Source organism: Triturus cristatus, chromosome 4_1 (assembly GCF_964204655.1).
Source record: "Triturus cristatus chromosome 4_1, aTriCri1.1, whole genome shotgun sequence".
Taxonomy (NCBI): Eukaryota; Metazoa; Chordata; class Amphibia; order Caudata; family Salamandridae; genus Triturus; species Triturus cristatus.
The window spans coordinates 102,482,339-102,497,432 of record NC_140585.1 but is presented as its reverse complement, the minus strand read 5'-3'; the positions used below and the strand labels follow the sequence as shown (position 1 = coordinate 102,497,432).

The 15,094-nt window shown below is 46.1% G+C and overlaps 1 protein-coding gene across 8 annotated transcripts in view; it reads left to right on the top strand.

Annotated features, from left to right (window-relative positions):
* The window catches only part of CENPQ (centromere protein Q), a 227,049-nt gene that overhangs the window by 192,531 nt on the left and 19,424 nt on the right, over positions 1 to 15,094 (top strand). The window lies entirely within an intron of this gene.

The window sequence follows — 15,094 nt, the reverse complement described above, 5'->3', positions numbered from 1 at the left end:
TGAATCCAGAACCACCTTTCAATGTGAAAGCGATTTAATTCCAGTGTTTCTTCCAAGCGATCTAATTGGCTATGCTCTGCTGCGTCAACGCAAGATGAGACTGTATATCAGTGCCATTGACATTAACACACACATCTTATTCTCTCACATCAAAGGCTTCTCGCCTTGATAGATGTCAGTACTATATTGACCCCTGTAGGTCAGTGCTGCTTGACAGCTCATACCACAAAAGAAGCTTTATCATCTTACCAGTAGCGGTCTACTTAGCTTATGTGTTACTGCTGCAGCATCATTTTTTACTCTGTACTTCAGGTTCTGGGGTAGCTGTGCCATCTATGGGCATTAGCACTTGGGCACCTCTTCTTCTTTTTGTTTTTCACTTCTACACCCCACCCATAATGTTTTAGTTCCTACTGTACATACTCTAACTTCTCTAAACTGAAGCAATTGAACTTGGCCATCTCCATCAGAAATCAGTGTGTGCACAGTTATTTTTCAGACTTGTATATGTGGGCATAAGCACTGCATGGCGGGGTGCAAGTTAAACTTAGGTAAATATATAATTTTAAACTAAAAATAAACACTGAAATTTACCAGTTATAGTTGAGTGAAATTACATTTTCATCGAGTTATAACCGCACTAGAACGTTTTCGTATTTTTTTTTTTTTTTTTTTACGGAAAGATTATTACCAGAAACTAACTATAATTCCACTTTACCCATTGTTATTTTCAGTGCCTTTCTAGGTTTATATAACATAAACTAACAAATTATTACCACCCCTAACTATAAAGTCACTTTTACCTTTTTTAGGATTTTTTGACGTGAAATAAAACTGAGTGCAACCTCCGGGAAGTTGTGCCTCAGTCACCTAATTGGACTTGGGCGTCTGCAGGGAGTGGGCTCCCCATGAAGAGCGGCGCAGAGCGTGTGTGTTGGAACTGGCGCTTCCTGGTTGGCTAAGGCGAGGCCCCAGGCAGAACCTACTGCTCCCATCAGGGCCAGGTGTTTACACACACTGTATAACCTGCGCTCACCCTTGGGTACCTTGGCACTGAGCAGTCAGGCTTATCACAGAGGCAATGTGTACAGCGTTGGCACTGCACTCACTCACAATGAAGACACTGAGCATCACAAAAGCGACTTCACACAGAATGTATGTAAATAATGTTTGTATTCAACGCACACAATAATGAACACAACATGAACATCATGTATTTCGGGGCATAAATCACACTTGGAAACATTGCAAGCACTACTGGGCCCAACCGTGTTGGAATGACATCAATAATATGCTCTCTCGGGAAAGCTCTTATCCCCCGCACTCTTCTGCAGTGCAACAAGTTGTCAACCCCAAGCCCACCCCAGCAATTCTTATAATTCAAAACCACAGAGTTAGAGGGTGCAGCCGAGTCACAACAATATCAGAAATATGAACATACAAAGAGTTATACCACTTTTTAGCAGCACCACAAGCCAATTCCGTGGGGGTAAAAATAGTGTGAACCGTAGTGTTCTTCTGGCAAGAAATCAACGTGCAACACAACACCGCCAGCCAGTGTCATGAATCACAGGCTGTCTACAGATTGTCACTCCCACACACACACTCACTATGCACCGATACGTGGTGCAATGGATATGAGGCAGGTCCTTCCAGAACGCTCTCGCACACATATGCACTCAGCACCCTAATGCGCTGTACTGATACCCAGCAGGTCAATTGATAGCACACTGCACTGCAGACCCCGTGGCCCAAGCCTCCCTCCAGCTTCCAGCTCACCCGACTGTCCTACACCCACAGATGGAAGATAACCAGCACTAGCCCCGGATATTAGGCTGCCCGTGGCTGATGCCACACTTAGTCAGGGTTCCAGGGAAGCAGGTGGGGGTAGGTAGCAGGACTAATTAGGCTGCAGTTGTCAAATCGGGGTTTGGCACCCACTCGGGATGTTCACACCCAGGATGTGGAGCAGAAGCAGGCTGAGGGCAATAGTCAGTCACTCAAAAGGGTTCCAGAAGGGCCTTCCGGTACCAGCCCAGTTCTGCTAAGCACAGGTGGGTCACGCAGTCTCTTGGAATGCTTCCGAAAGCAAACAGAAGCAGGTCATCAACCCAGTCAGTTACTCTCAATACCCAGGCCCGAGCCAGTCAATACTACCTGGCACATAATGTCATCAGGGGCCAGGTGAGGAGAGGGCAGTTGGTTTGCCGCACTGAGAGCAAACAGGCAACAGTCGATAATGGGGAATGAAGCAGGGGAGCCTCTCAGAAGAAGTAGGCACCCCGTCAGATACACGTCCATCATACTCTCACCTAGGCAATCCGGGCACGATGTTACGTGCACATTCATACGGGTCGCACCAGACCGTTCCGGTCGCACACAAAGAAGAGATGCAAATTCCGTACCTCCCTGTAAATAAGGCACAACGTCCGGTGCATGTTGATACTGGTAGAAGTATGGCACAAGTAGTTCTACTTTTGTGTGACTTTGAAGTTGGTGGAGGTTCAAAGGGTCTCCCTTGGAACCACAGACGTCTCCCCTAAATTTCAGTCCTGTCTGCCATGAGGCAGTGGAATGCAGATCTTTAATCTTTAGTGGGGCCATGATCTGGCTCCAGAGCCCAGGTGTCAAAACCTCTTTATCCACCCAAGCCCTCAAATGGCAAAGATCTGTTGTTCAAGTTGCATGCCCAATGTTTTATAGCTGTCGCTGGGGAATGCTGAGATATGGGCCTCCAGTGTGGACTGGAGTCCATCCAAAAGGCGCATAAAACGTTATAGAGCAGAGAAATACCCACTTTCTAGAAGCCACATTTCTAAGCTATTAATGACAAAACCACCTTTACCACTAGAAAGGGTTTGTCATTGTGAACCTAATGATAGGCAACATTATGAGGCTGCTCCCCTGCAAACCACTATTACAGCTTGAAGTAATTTTAACCATTCCCCTATGTTAACCTATGGGAAGAGCAAACCTCATAGGTAGTGAAAACACACATGGGTATTCTTCACTACCTGGGCAGGGAACACTCGTGTACCTGCCCAGCCTTTCACCTTCTACTCGCTTCACCACTTAAGACGTAACCTAGGGTGCTCTTGTAGTATAGAAAGGTCCTCTCATGATGGCTAGTGATTTACAAAGGCCAGCCTGAGCAGAAGTGCAATTGCGCACACACAGACCTGCAATGGCAGGTTTGAGGCATGTTTAAAACCACCAGGTAAGCACCACTTTCTAATGTGTGTAGGAAGGGCGCATGCTCTTTCACACTGCATTTACAGTGGGCAAGTGCTCCAGGCCCCAAGGCCACAACAAGAGAATTCGTAAAACCCAGGAGTTGTCCCATGGAGTGAGCCGACCCCCTAGGAAGGGAAAACCTACATGGGAGTGTAGGACGCTGGCTTTGTATATACTACACCAAAGTAAGGTATAGCATGCACAGAGTCCAGTGGAACCCCAAAGGCAGGCAGAGGTTAAAGTAGGTAATACCTTACTCTCTATTTGTGGAAGTGTGGGAGAGCAGTAAGGCCTTATCAGAGGGTGGTGTTAAGCGTTTATTGTACACACTCGGGCAAGAAATGATGTCACACACTCAAAGACTGAAGTCAGACCAATTGTTTGTATAAATAAACTTCCTTTATTTGTATTTTATTTTTAGAACCAAACAGGACTTGTTACAGGTAAGTAGATTTGTAGTTTTCAAAACAGGTTATTCAAAATAAGCAAGCTGGATGAAATTGACTTTGTTACAAGTTTGTAACATATTTAAAGACAATGGGCCCGATTCACAGAACTAACTTAAGACATAATCCTAAACTTACTACCATTTTGGTATTCACAGACGGCACTTACTCATTTTGGTATTCACAGAAGGCACTTACTCATTTCGATATTCACAGAAGTTAGGACTCCTAAATTTCTTCTGTGAATACCGAAAGTCTTAAAGTTAGGATTTTTCTCAGTTTAGGAGTAGTAAAGTTAGGACTCCTAACTTTAGGACTCCTAAATGCCTTCTGTGAATACCAAAAGTCTTAAAGTTAGGATTTGTCTCAGTTTAGGAGTCCTAAAAATAGGAGTCCTAACTTTACTACTCCTAAACTTAGAAAAATCCTAACTTTAAGACTTTCGGTATTCACAGAAGGTATTTAGGAGTCCTAAAGTTAGGACTCCTAACTTTTGTGAATACCGAAATGAGTAAGTACCTTCTGTGAATATCAAAATGGTAGTAAGTTTAGGATTTTGTCTTAAATTGGTTCTGTGAATCGGGCCCAATAGGTATTTGTAATTACTTTGGGATTATTTTTCAGATTACCCTTTAGAGTACTTTTTAGGTTACCTTTTCTACTCAGTGTGATATGCCTAGATATCACACTAGGACATTTTCTAGACAAAGGTAAGTAAAACACTTTTGCATTAAAACACAGTTGCTTAGGTTTCCGTACAAACAGAACTCGACACTTGGAACTTTTTCATCGGAAAACAGTCAATGCAATCCTATGGAGAAAAATTAGGTTATCGGTTTGCAGGTAAGCAATCGGTCTTAAGGGTTGAGTTTCTGGGGTTAGAACTAGGATTCACCCAGGGACAAGGATGGCCTCAAACAGCACGTTCAGCGGCACTCGAGCAACTGAGTGCAGGGTGCTGAGGTCAAATGTTCGCCTATGGGGGATAGGGGGCTGTTGGTTGGTGGCTGCTCTTGGGCAAGCCACAAGGTTGAGGGAGCAAAGCTCCTAGGTTTAGGCTCACCTGGCCACAGGGGAGGCTGGGTGCAGGGTGCTGATTTGGCGTCGGGTGCCTTGTTCGTTTCTATGGGAGATCTCTGGTCGCAACAAACACTGCAGGTTTGGGCTGGGAGGCTTCCTGAAGGCGACCACTGGGTGAAGAGTTAAGTTGGGATGCAGGAGATTGCCTGGACACCGTTGGTTGGGCCACCCAATGCCGTGGGGCGTCGGGTGCCTGGGTGTCTTGAGGTGTTGGGTTTCCTTACGGGCTCCGGTCGCGGTCGGGGGGGACCCACCAGATAGAGGCTGCAGGCGCCGTCTGGAGGCTTGAGGTAGGTCAGGAATCACTAGATCCCAGGTCAGGAATCCTGGGGAGACCTCTTCGTGGTGTTGGGCCACTGGAACTCGGGCCATGGGCGTTTGGTGCAAATTGGTGCAGACTCGCGGATTCGGCCAGAGCCTGCTTCTTGAGCAAGTCTGGTGCTCACAGGAGACAGTCTTTATAGGGAAGACAGGGCAGGTCCTCCGGCTTCTGGTGGGTTTCTGGCCGCAGGACATGCTGGGATTCCACTGAAGCAGGTCGAAGTTTGGACAGGCCGGTAGGGCTGGGGCCAATACAGTTGGTGTCTTCCTCTTCTTCCTTCAGTACGGCTCTTCGGTTATTCTTCTTCTTGCTTGTCTGAGGAGGCAAGGTTCGGGGTTGCCCCTAAATTCTAAATTTAGGGGCGTTTCAGGTAGGTACAGGTTGGGACCAATGGGTCCCTTCCTTGGGGTGGGTACACCTCCTATTATGCCACCCTCCAGTGGGAGGGGGAATAAGCTTCACTCTGGTTGACTGGGTCCCCCCATCTTCAAGATGGCAGGGACTGAGAGTTGTTCTTCACCTTGTCTCCCCCACCTGAGGGGTGGAGTTGGCAAAGGTGGGCACACCTCTCCTCCTATCTTGGTTTTCCCACCGATTCTTCCACCCAAAGTGGGGGCTCAGAACCGGTGGGGGCTAGTTGCTGGGAGCAGCAAATGGCTGGGTCAGCTCACAAAGGCGGCAAGCCTTTGAAGCTTCCCCATTGTGGACCTTGCCCATCCTGGGGGAGGAGGCTTGGCACCTCTGCCCTGGATGTGCTTTGTTTCCAGACCCCAAGAGCGGGAAGCTCTCGACCCAGGGGTCCAGATACATGTCTGGGGATGGCAGCTGGCGAGCAGCCAGTCAGCCAGGACACTAGAGTTAGGTCGTGTTTCAGGGGCATCTCTAAGATGCCCTCTGAATGCATTTGTCATTAAATCCCACACTGGGATCAGTGTGGGTTTAATGGGCTGAGAAGTTTGATACCAAACTTCCCAGATTTCAGTAAAGCCATTATGGTGCTGTGGAGTTCGTACAGACTCCCAGAACATATACTCTTAATGGCTTTACTGTTCTTACAATGTCGAAGGATAGACTTAGAGAATGTGGGGGGAAATGGCTCATACACCTGTTCCCTCACCAGTGGTATAGTACACCTAGCTAGAGGGATGTCTTACCTATACCACAGGCAGTTGGTTGTAGGCATGGCACACAGGTATATTTGCCATGTTGATCCTTCACTTTTCTCTGCACCAAAACACGCAGCCTGCAAGGGCAAGGTGTGTGTGTTAATTTACAAGGCCCCTAAGGGTGGCACAATATGTGCTGTTATATTCCATATAGGTACCCTATATAGGCGCAGGTAACACTGCAACCATTCACCTATATCTTTCCCTACATTACCTACATAACGGTTCATAGGGACTTGCCTTTTACCCAGATATGACACTGCATTCAAAATGAAATCTTTTCCTTAGTTCGAATCTCATACATTATGCATGAGGCTTTATGGAAGCACAGCAGGATTAACAGGACTGACATCTGTGTAATATCTCTGTATAAAGTTCAGGCCCAACGTCATCCTTTAGGCCGACACAGTAACACAGCAAGGTAGGACCCCTGGGAAGACCTATGGGTATATATACATCATGTCTTGCTTAGAAAGACAGAGGAGACCGTGACTTCCCAGCTGACACACTGACCAGAGACGCTGAGGTTCCTGCATGCAGACCCTCCATCTAGCAGTGGTCTAACATCCCTCACAGGGTGTCCAACTAGAAGACCAGGACAGGGTTCCACATTCTCTAATTCTCCGGTAATGGGGTGGACTATATCCTAGAGGGATTCTGGGCATAACACCTACACAGATGCTAGGTACAATTAGGGACATCTAGTTAGGGAGGCATCGCAGGAGTACGCATTTTTATCATGTATTTTATGTACTTGTATATATTCACGATTACTGCAAAATGGTAGAACTGTACCATCCCTTTACTTTCATTGTACTGCTAATCATATATCTCTGCGACTGTCTAATGGTTGTTACAGCTCATCTATTCTAAGCTAGAATAACAACTGTTCAATAAATTCTTATTGAAACACCCAGACTGTTTATTCTGTGTATCTCTGAGACAAACTAAGTGAGCACTAGTGACTGAGCGAAAAGTAGTATATTGTTTCCATGATTCTGGGGGAGCAGGGTTGTCCTGTTCTGAGGTTGCCAAGAACTATTCTCTCCCCAATAAGAGGAGATTCTAGTGGCACTGTGAGCTAGCTGATACAGACAGGCTAACGTATCCGGTGGGGGTGCACAGAATCAGTCTGTCACCAATCCCACAGTTTGTTATCCAAACTCACAGATCCTGTATAGGAGATATAGGAACTACACGACAGTGCTGCAGTTCTTAGAGGCCTTCCTTGGTCACAGTTCCCTGGTACCTTTTACAAGGGACTTAAATGTGGCCAGAGAGGTGCCAATTGGGGGTGCAAAGGTGCAGTTTTACGGAAAGACCACAGGCCCTGGGTACATAGTTAGCAGAAACCCAGGGCACACTTATACAAAGATCATCAACATCAGGCAAAAAGTAGGGGGCGACCATACAAAAAGGGGCACTTTCCTACAGGGGGTTCTTGCCCACACGGGCAACGAACAAGCAGGTGTCCCTACCAAGCCCCTCACCTACCCTGAGCTTCGTCCTCAGGACTTACCCTATGGATGCTCTGGTAGTAGTGAAAGACCCCTTAGGGTTGGCTAATGAGTGAGAAAGGCTAAGCTGAGCATGATACATGTTGTTTGACAGGCTGTTCTGGTGGATGGCGCTATCAGTGCTGCGTCCCCCTACTAGCCAGTGCACTACCGACTCTGGGTATGTGGTGTACCTCTTTACAGGACACTTCACTGGTACGACACTTAAAAAAGGAAGTAGGCACCCCTTTCTGGCATGTGTAGGAAGGGCACGTGCACTTTCCCTCTGCAGTACAGTGGGAAAGTGCCCACGGTCCTAAGGTCATGAAAAGAGAGTCAGCAAAAACCAGGAGGAAAAAAGGTTATAGAGAAATCTCCCTAAGAAGGGCCAAGTCCAACAGTGCATATAGGGGATTACCCACCTAATGGGGCTTGCGTCTCTGGTGAGTGTGGGCATTACGCACAGTCTAACTATGCTTAATAGGGTAATGCCTACCAAATGGGGCTTGGGTTCCTGGAGTCAGTCGTCTCTACGCACAATCTACACACTCAGTCCTGACTAAGCTTGCCCACCTAATGGGGCTGAGGTCTCTCAAGGGTAGTGAACTCTACTCAGTCAGCGCAATGACTGCGTAGGTCAAGCGAAACATTTTCAAACACAGCATGTGGTTGGCTGCAGGGACTGGCCTCTGGCGCTGCCCTGCTCTCAACCCCGCTGTCTGCCAAACTTTTCTTTCTTTCCTTGTACCGTTGTATCCGCATCCCGAGCTTTATTCACCATGGTACTGTGGTACTAGGCATGCTTCCTCTAAGAAATTTGTGTATATAATGTCGAACCATATAAGTGAGGCTTGAGTACCTCACGGGAAGGCAGTGCTGGATCCCATAAGAGTACCACAGTACTCGCCAACTGAAAAATTAATCATTAAATGAAAATAATTAGAATTTCTGGGGTGTCAGGATGTTCCTACTATGTCCTCTTATTCTATATTTTTAAAGCTTTGTATGACACGAGGACTAAGTCTTTAAGTGCAGGCAATCTTCTGACTTGCAGTCAGCAAATCCGATTGATTGGTGTAGAAAAGTGCCCCTTTTTGCATGGTTGCCCCCCACTTTTTGCCGGATGTTGATGCTCTTTGACTGAGTGTGCCCTGGGTTCCTGTCAACCAGGTACCCAGGGTCTATGTTCTTTGCATAAAACTGTATTGTGTACCCCTAATTGGGACCTCTCTGGCCACATGTAAGTTCCTTGTAACAGGTACCCTAGGTTCCAAGGGCCCTGTGACGAGAGAAGGCCTCTAAGGGCTGCAGCACTTATTGTGCCAGCCTTAGAGGTCCTGTACCTTAACACACACATACACTGCCGTAGCAGGGTGCGTGTTTTGGTGCAGAGAAAAGTGAAGAGTCGACATGGCAAGAATCCCTGTGTGCTATGCTTAAAACCCACTGCCTATGGCATACGAAAGACACCCCTCCAGCTGGGTGCACTATACCAGTGGTGAGCGTACAGGTGCATGAGCCCTGTACCCCTACAGTGCCTAAGTCCATTCTTAGACATTGTAAGTGCAGTAGAGTATATAGTCTGGTAGTTTGTCATTACGAACTCCACAGCACCATAATGGCTTTACTGAAATCTAGGAAGTTTGGTATCAAACTTCTCAGCCCATTAAACCCACACTGATGCCATCTTAGAGATGCCCCCAGAAAAATGACCTAACTCTAGTGTCCTGGCTGATGGCTGCTCGTCAGCTGCCACCCCAGACATGTTTCTGGACACCTGGGTCGCGAGCCTCCCGCTCTTGGGGTCTGGAAACAAAGCACATCATGGGCAGAGTTGTCTAGCCTCCTGCCCCAGGATGGATATGGTCCATGAAGGGGAAGCTTCAAAGGCTTGCCGCGTTTGAACCACCCCTTTGCAAGACAGGAGGAGATGTGTGCCCACCTTTGCCAACTCCACCGCTCAGGTGGGGGAGGCGAAGTGAAGCACAACTCTCAGTCCCCGCCATGTTGAAGATGGGGGGAACCCAGCCAACCAGAGTGAGACTTAAGCCATGCTCCCACTGGAGGGTGGCATAATAGGGGGTGTACACTCCCCAAGGAAGGGACCCATTGGTCCCAACCTGTACCTACCTGAAACACCCTTAAATCTAGTATTTAGGGGCAACCCCGAACCTTGCCTCCTCAGATAAGAAGAGAGAAGAAGGACCGAAGAGCTGTGCTGAAGGAAGAAGAGGAGGACACAAACTGACTTGGCCCCAGCCCTACTGACCTGACCCGACTTCGACCTGGTCCAGCGGAATCACAGCATGTCCTGCAGCCAGCAGCCCCCAGAACCCGAAGGTCCTGCCCTGCCTTCACTAAAAATACTTTGTCTCCTGTGAGCACCGGATTTGTTCACCAACAGACTCTGGCTCTGGCCATTTCTGTGATTCTGCACCACTCTGCACCTGAGGAGGTCTCCCGGCGATCCTGACCTGGGATCTGGTGATCCCTGACCTACCTTAAGTCTCCCGATGACGCCTTCAGCCCCTTTCTGGAGGATCCCTCCGACTGCGACCGGAGCCGGTAAGGAAAATCCAACGCCAATAGACACCCCTGCACTCGATGACCCACAGCCTTGGGTAGCCCAACCGACGGTGTCCCGGCATCCCCCGAAATCCCAACTTTCCGCTCCAACCGGTGGTTGCCTCCAGAAGATCTTTGTGCCCGAGCCTGCAGTGTTTGTTGAAACCAGAGAATCCCCATTAAAAACAACAGGGCACCTGATACCAAAACAACACCTGTGCCGCTGTGGGTGCACCTTGTTTGTTAAATTGTATCCCCCTTTGCCTTGAGCCTAAGTCCAGGACCTTTGCTCCCACAACCTTGTGGCCTGCTCGTGAGCAGCCACCAACTGCAGAGACATCCTATCCCCTATTGGATAACATTGGTCTACAGCACTCAGCACCCGGCTTCCCTAGTGCCGCTGAGGGTGTAACAAGAGGGCATCCTTAACCCTTGGGGAACACTGGTTCCAAACCCAGAAACCCAACTCCCAAAAAGATGTACTTACCTGTAAACCGATAACTTCATTTCCTCACCTAGGATTGCATTGACTGCTTTTCTGTGAAAAAAGTTCTTAGTTTGGAGTCGGAAATTCTATGAAAAGTTATTCAAGTATGCTTTGATAAACAATTGCATTACTTACCTTTATCCAAGAAATGTCCCAATGTGGTATCCAGGTATACCACACTGAATAAGAAAAGTAATTGAAAAGTAATCAAACAAACTACTCACAAAGTAACTGTATAGTAATTTCAACTGTTTATGAACATTTGACTCACCTGTTACCAAGCCAAAAGCATTCAACTGCATTTCGACTGTATCCAACTGCATTATTCTTACAACGTACTCTTACACTTAGCTGTGCCAGGCCTTGCTTGGTTCTAGAAATAAAATACAACTAAATAATATTTTTATACAAAACAAATTAGTCAGAGTTCAGTCCTTGGGTGTGTGAAACCATTTCTTGCCTGAGTGTGTACAACAAATGCTTAACACTACCCTCTGATAAAGCCTTACTGCTCGCCCACACTAGCACAAATAGAGAGTAAGGTGCTATCTACTTTTACCTCTGCCTACCTTAGGGGATCCACTGGACTCTGTGCGCACTATACCTTACTTTGGTATAGTATAAACAGAGCCAGCTTCCTACACTTGGTTACTCAGTACCAAAATGGCCAACAGGAGAAAATTCCTGCTCCGCCAATCAGTAGGCCCAAGATTTTGTATTTTTAGTACCTTTGGTCTCATGCTTGACCAAACGTCCCGATATGCCTAACTTTTTAACCTCTTCATCCCCAACCCAAGCACCTCTTTAAATGCTATTTTCTCAAAAACGGCTGAACGGATTTACACCAGATCACAAAAACAAACTTTCTGAATAAAGGTCTAACATTTTCTCAAAGATGCTGTAATTCCTTGCAGCCATTGATTCTATATCTCAAAGAAAAGATTAATGAGGTAAATCAATGTTTTGCCCTGTCCCCCCAACATTTTTCTTGGCCCTCGCTTGACAGATCACTGCACATTTTTCAATGAAGGAGCAAAGGTGGATGAGCTTTTTTTTTTTTTAAAGTTTCAGGAAGGTTCTTCAAATGGAGCCAAAGTTACAAGCAAAAGGAAAAACTTTTTTCGTATTGAAACTCTGACATAACTCTACCTACACAGTAGTAACCACTAAGGTACACATAGTGATATCATATTTTATTACTTGGTATATATTATATACATGTATATATACGCAGCTCAAACCCCACTCGTCGACCAAGTGAAGAGTCTCCGTTGAGGGTGAAAAACTCGGTACTTTATTTACCGAGCTAAGCAAACAGGACGTGTTTCAGCTTCGTGCCTTTTTCCAACTGAAAACAACAACGGAGGTTCCGCCATACTTTTACATTGTATTGAATAAAGTGCTTCCGGTGCAATTTACAATAAAAACGGACTAACCGCATAAATATTATCTGCCATCTTTGAATGGTAATGGGTCCGCATTTAGTTCCTTACTACCACATTAATCCATGTAGAGATATGCAGCTATTCCAATGCTTTAAAATGCGATTCTCATTTAGTTAGCTATCACGCTCTGAATGAGCAAAGATTCACATATGTTAATTCACTGTAAATCATTCTGCATAACATAGGATTACTGATTTCATTCTAACAGTGGAAGACTTAACAATCAAAAATTTAACACCTCGAAAATTGACGATATCAAAGGTTGAATCGGTGAAATCTGCATACAGAAATCATGAATTGAAAGCCCATCCAGGGCGTGATATTGTTTACATTGCAACTAATGATGAATTGTTGTTTTTAATAATGTCAGATGCTAAAACTGCTCGAAAGAAATCAGTAATCATATGAAACGCGCCCTGTTTGCTTAGCTCGTTAAATAAAGTACCGAGTTTTTCACCCTCAAAGTAGTGCGGTCTCTTCACTTGATCGATGAGTGGGGTTTGAGCTGTATATATCCTCGTGGTGCCACGGCAACTGACCAGCACCTGTTCCGGAGTGCTCGCCGCAACTACTGGTGGTAAATCAGGAGATATATATATCTCCTGATTTACCACCAGTAGTTGCGGCGAGCACTCCGGAACAGGTGCCGGATTGCCTCCAAACATGGACCACAAAGGTATCAGTAGAGTTTTCTTTATTGCTTTGCCGCCATAACGTTTCGGCTCGTCCGAACCTTGATCAGATGAGAGATATATATATATATATATATATATATTACCTACTGGCGGTCGCCAGTAGGTAGTTATAGTTAGGACCCTGTTTCCATAGGAAATCCGCAACATTCTATTTGGAATAACTTTGGCGCCGGTCGACGAATCCTCGCGAAATTTTCAAAACTAATGGGGCGCTACGCTCCGCTCCTACCTTGAAAGTCTCTGGGGGATTCGTCAAGCGGGGGCTGAGAAAAAAGGGGGGTCCCAAAACGCGTTTTCCCCATGCATTTTTCCATAGGACCTTTAGACACAGCTACAGCCCGAACGGCTGAACAGAATTACTTGTAATTTGGCAGAGAGGTAGTCCTCAGGTCAAGGAAGTGCCTTTTGTAGGTCTGGTGTAAATCTGTTCAGTAGTTCCTGAGAAAATAGCATTTAAATCAATATATATATCTGTGGCAACGCTCCGTGCGCTTACCGTGCGCTTACGGTAAGCTTACCGTACGCGTACGGTGCCGTGCGCGAGCGCGATTCTGATTGGCTGTTAGATCTTAGTAAACATTCGAATCGGTCGAAACCAGGAAGTGTCGGCCGCCATTTTCTCTCTCGCACTTGGAGGGGTGGAGGAAAAACAAAGTTGGATATCATAAAAATGGGGCAGGCTAGACAGCTCCTAACCACCTAGCCTTGGTTATGGTGTGCCAGAAGGCCATGGAAAGCCCAAAAATATATTTTTTTTTCTTCGAAAAAACGGCGAATACGCTTACCGTACGTGTACGGTAAAAAATTAATTAAAAAAAAAACAAAATCCATACTTACCCCCCCCCCCCCCGTGTGCAAAAACTGCTCGTAGGGCAACTTTTGTGCATGGCATATGTCACCATAAGAGAACAATTAATAGAAATTCTTTCAGAACGAAGCGCATAATATGTCCTCCGTGTGCGGACGGCGCGCGAAGGGCATCGTGCGTACATGGCCCATCCAGCCTAACGTGGGCATGCGGTGCGCGTATTGCACCGCGTGCCCAACGTGCGTGCACGGCACTAACTGCGTTAAGTGGGCGCGCGGTGCGCAAGGCGCACCACGCGCACGGAACGAACTGCGTGAAGTGGGCACGCACGGCACGAACGGCGTAAAGTAACTTAGCATTTAAAAAACCGTACAAATTCACTGAAAAAACCATAGGTTTTACACACGTTATAGTTAGGAATTAGCATTTAAAAAACCTTGCAAATTCACTGAAAAAACCATAGGTTTCACACAAGTTAGAGTTAGCTGTACATTTCACTCGTAAAAAACCAATGAAATTCCACGGTATAGTTAGTGCAGGCAACTATAACTCACGCGACCGCAATTCTCTGCTAATGACATATGTGTCTTTATGAAAAAAAAATATTTGTAATATATGTATAGCTAAAATTTAATGGAAGAAGACATGGGCAAATAAGTGTCTAAATACAGTATTAGCATCAGCAGAGGATTGCGGTCGCGTGAGTTATAGTTGCCTGCACTAACTATAACGTGGAATTTCATTGGTTTTTTACGAGTGAAATGTACAGCTAACTCTAACTTGTGTGAAACCTATGGTTTTTTCAGTGAATTTGCAAGGTTTTTTAAATGCTAATTCCTAACTATAACGTGTGTGAAACCTATGGTTTTTTCAGTGAATATATATATATATATATATATATATATATATATATATATATATATATTCACTTAAAAAACCATAGGTTTCACACATGTTATAGTTAGCTGGGCATTTCCCTCGTAAAAAACCAATGAAATTCCCCCGTTATAGTTGGTGCAGGCAACTATAACTCACGCGACCGCAATCCTCTGCTGATGACGTCAGATATTACATCACTGTATTTATACACTTATTTACCCATGTCTTCTTCCATTAATCTTTAGATATACATATATTACAAATATTTATTTTTCAGAAAGACACATATGTCATCAGCTTCGTGCACCGTGCGTTGGGCACGCGGTACGCTTCGCGCACCGCGCGCACACTTTACGCAGTTCATGCCGTGCGCGCACGGAGCGCTTCACGCACCGTGCGCGCACGGTGGGCTTCACGCACCGTGCGCGCACGGTGGGCACACAGTGCGCTTCGTGCACCACGCTCCAACTT